This window comes from Peromyscus maniculatus, chromosome 11 (genome assembly GCF_049852395.1).
Source record: "Peromyscus maniculatus bairdii isolate BWxNUB_F1_BW_parent chromosome 11, HU_Pman_BW_mat_3.1, whole genome shotgun sequence".
Taxonomy (NCBI): domain Eukaryota; kingdom Metazoa; phylum Chordata; class Mammalia; order Rodentia; family Cricetidae; genus Peromyscus; species Peromyscus maniculatus.
In genome coordinates, this window is record NC_134862.1 from 65704697 (window position 1) to 65709323 (window position 4627).

Genomic DNA, 4627 nt, shown 5'->3' on the forward strand with positions numbered 1-4627 from the left:
GCCCAGCCCTCGCAGGAGGTCAGCTTTCTGCCAACCCCACGACGAGGAAGGCGATAAAACCGGCCAAGCAGGAAGCGTTTTGTTGGCACAGAGTCAGCTGGACCGAGATGCTGTCCCGGGAATATGAGCAGGATTGAGCTGGACAGCCAGGGTCGCCCCTGGTCCTCTGGAGAGGGAAATGAAACATAAGCTAGCAGTAGGCTTTCATGGGTGCCAATCTGGGAAAAGCAAGAGGAAGTCAGGCCGGGAGGTATTTGAGATTTGGAAACCCCCGAGTAAGGAGAAATTGTACCACGTGAGAATTACAGAAGTTAGCATAAGTATTTGCCCACTCCTAGCTAGGTTTTTGAAGCTGATCAGACATGCATGGTGAGGCAGGCAGAGCTCTGTGAGTTCAGGGCCAACCTGGTCTACATACCAAGTTCCAGCCAGGTACAGCTACATAGTGAGACTCTTGTCAATGTTCAGAAAACATTAAAGACCCAGGCTTGGTCCCAAGTTTGGCATCCTGGGGAGGTGGTGGAAATTAGTGAGGTGAACCCTAGTAGAGGTCTTTGGGTTAGTGGGTGGGTGGGTGAGCCATTTTGCTCTACCAACTGCTCCTGCCATGATGTGGGCTGCCCGCTTTCTCCAGAGGCCTGTGAGTAATGAACTGGAACCTTCAAGGCTATGAACCAAATAAACTTTTTCCTTGATAACTCTCTCTGGTATTTGCCACAGTGGCAGGAAGCTAACACACACCTTTATGTTTATTTGAAAACATTAACTCGGGGTTGGGGATTTAGCTCAGTGGTAGAGCGCTTGCCTAGCAAGTGCAAGGCCCTGGGTTCGGTCCTCAGCTCCAACAACAAAAAAGAAAAAGAAAAGAAAACATTAACTCACTCAATATTTGAGCAAGTGAGTCTGATTATCTGAATAGGCCTATATTCTGTGTGTAGGACGCGGGCGTTACCTCACTGGTCTACACCCTGACTGCTCCACCCACACTTCAAGGATGCTGTGAAGAGCAGTCAGAGGAGTTTCATATTCAGTACATGGCTACTTTTATTTCCTCATGTAGCAAGTATGTGCATTTATATGGAATGTGTAAAACAGCATACTGGACTCTAGTTACTACTAGTGTGTCCTGGAGAGTTACAGTGTAAACGGGGGCTAGTCCTGTTGGGCCCTGCCCCCACCCTTCCTTTGGTAGCTGTTGCCTTGCTTGCTGACCTTGACCAGGTGTCTCCCTATGCTGATCCCCTGCTGGTTTCCTTCCTCCTCCAACAGTTTACTGGGAGGTTCCTTGTTTGTGATCCTGCATTTGGTGTAAACAGCTAGGATGCAAGTATGTAAAACATCTGTAGCAAACTTCTGCCCTCCGGGGTTCCCCCACTGTGCTGTAAGCCTGTATTTAAGGCCTCTTCCCTCCTTCAGTAAACGGCGGCATTGGGCATTCTACTGAGATGAATCACCCCTGGTCTTGTCTCTGTTTTTAATCCTCAGCCCCTCCCTCGGGCATGGTGAACCGGTGGTAGCGCAGTGGCTACATAGTCCGATGGTAGGGTGACTGCTTACGTGCTCAACAAAAAATGAAAAACGGGGGAAAAATACGAAAAAGATGTGTTAAAACAACACATTTTAAGACTATGGGGTAATCATCTCAGCTTTGCAACTTTTGGGTCGTGCTAGTAATAAGATGCTTTGGTTCGGATGCAGCATTTCACTGCAGATAAACTGGAAACTCCATAGACTAACTTGCTTTCGAGACATTCCTTAAAAACAAAAACTTTGAGGTAAGCACTTCACCAAGAAGTCCCACATTGAAACAACAAATCCACACATCAGTGTTTCTGTAAGTCTTGAAGTATTTCCGTAATTCGTCATATCCCATTCTCAGGGATTGGGGCTAGTGGCTGGAAAACGCCCGGGGAGCGACCTGGGTGATGGGGACATCTAGAGGCTTCTGTGGGAACTACAGGAAGCTGTGAGCGTTGGGCATTACTCAGCATAGTCCAAAGACCCAAGGCTTTGGCTTTGCCTAAGAGCGTGTCATAACTGCAAAATCTGGAAGGTGGGACCCCAGCCCTATTGAGTCAACATCTGCATGTGGCAGCTACTTCTAAGAGAAAGTGGATACTCAGTACCCTATTGAATTTATCTGGATGGGACCTCTTTTTTCAAAAGACATCTTCCCAACACCACTGAAGGGAGCCAGAACCATGTCTTTTTCCCCCCGAGACAGGGTTTTTCTGTGTAGCTTTGCGCCTTTCCTGGAACTGGCTTTGTAGACCAGGCTGGCCTCAAACTCACAGAGATCCGCCTGGCTCTGCCTCCCGAGTGCTGGGATTAAAGGCGTGCGCCACCACCGCCCAGCCAGAACCATGTCTTAAAAACAATCTCTGGGAACAACTCAAGCCTCTTATCTCCAAATAAACAAATCTGATAAACTCTGAAAACACGAGGATGAATGTGTCCTAGTTCACCTGTTAAAGGTTCAACTTCCGTGGCCCCGAGCACTTGTGCCCCCCCCCCAACCCGTGGTCTGTGACTGCTCTTTCAAGGGAGGTACACTCAGATAAGAGGATGACCTCAGGAAACCCATGACCCAGGCACTGGCCAGGAGTGCAGGCCCTTGGGGTCCTGAGTCTTTTGAGTTCACAGCTCCCCAGTTCTGGAGTCGTGGGGTTTTGATTCCATCACTGTTGAGATGGGGTCTCACTAATGTAGTGCTGGATGCCTTGGAACACACTACATAGATGTGGCGGTCTTCAAACTTGTGGCACTCCCGCCTCTTACAGGCTAGCAGCCATACATACACGTCAAATTTAAACCAGAGTCTCCTTCAGTGGAGGTCCTGTGTGCGCCTTAATCCTCACCACCTCCAAAATTCTTCCCTGTTTCTACAACAAATTTACATTACTCCAGAGGCACTCGGTGCCTTATAAGCAACTCCTCCGCTGGCACCAGAACAGTGGTTCTCAACCTCTGGGGTCACAACCCCTTTTTGGGATCGGGGAGTCGAATGACCCTTTCACAGGGGTCATCTAAGACACAGCTAATTACATTACAATTCGTAACAGTAGCAAAGTTAGTTATGAAGTTGCAACGAAAACAATTTATGGTTGGGGTCAGCACATGAGGAACTGTCTTAAAGGGTGGCAGCATTAGGAAGGTTGAAAACCACTGCTCTAGAGGCTTCTCAAGGGAAGGGCCAATCACTGCCATCCGGATGGCACGTTCCAATTCTCAGGACAATGTCTAAATGCCTCGTAGATTTGTAGTGGGGTTTATACTGCCTACCCCTGCCTGTTTTAGAAAGTGGAAGCCGCCCAGCTGCAAGGTCTAGTACCTGTCTGCTGAGGAGCAAAGGGGTCCTCAAGTGGAGTCTGCAAAAAGAGCTACGCGATCATCTGAATGAGAAATGCCCCTCAGTCTTGGGCATTTGAATACTTGGTCCCTAATTGATGGTGCTGTTCGGGAGGTTTGGGAGCCTATGACCTTGCTAGAGGAAGTATGTGACCGGAGCAAGAGGTTAAAGACCTGCCAGGCAGTTGGTGGTACATGCCCCACCCCCTTTTTTAAGATTTATTTATTTATTTATTTATTTATTTATTTATTTATTTATTTATTTATTTATTTATTTATTTATTTAAATATGTATACAGAAGAGGGCGCCAGATCTCATTACAGAGGGTTGTGAGCCACCATGTGGTTGCTGGGAATTGAACTCAGGGCCTCTGGAAGAGCAGTCAGTGCTCTTAACCTCTGAGCCATCTCTCTAACCCGGTGGTGCATGCCTTTAATCACAGCACTCGGGAGGCAGAGGCAGGCACATCTCTTGAGTTCAAGCTTGGTCTCCGGAGCAAGTTCCAGGGCAGCCAGGGCTACACAGAGAAACTGTCTCGAAAAAGAAGAGCTTAAAGGCTGAAGATGTGGCACTCCCACATTTAACAGGCTAGCAGCCATACATACATGTCAAATTTAGACCAGAATCTCCTTCAGTGGAAGTCCTGTGTGCACCTTAATCCTCACCTCCAAAATTCTTCCCTGTTTCTAGAACAAATTTACATTACTCCAGAGGCACCATACCCGCTGCCTCTACTCCACCATCGTGGACCCTTGTCCATCTGAACTGTAAACCCAAATAAACTTTTTCTTCTACAAGCTGCCTTGGTCATGGTGTTTTATCACAGCAGAGAGGCACACGTGTAATGTTCAAATGCTGGCGCAATTATGCAGCAAACCCAGAGGAAATCCAAACTGTGCTTGTCTGGTTGAGGGTTCAGATAGTGGATTTCCATTTCAAAAATGAAATTCTGGGTACCCTAAGAACTCTAATCAGGGAAATCAGCTCTGTTTCTGCCTGTAGTGTACTATGCTACTCAAAATTCCTAGTTCTTCATCTCGCAAGAAGCTTTGAGAAAAGTACTAAACATCCAGGAAGTCCTGAAGACTCTGAAGTCTGGTACAGCTGACTGTGTGGGTCTTCCAAGGACTTGTGAGGAGGACTATGGTGCTCACCGACTGGAAGCAATCCCTATGGAAGTTTAAGTAGAGGCACGAGGTGTAACATTTTGTCCTTTAAAAACAGGAAAATGGAATAGGAAGCACCAGGGAGAAAAAATGTATTAACAGGAAAACATGA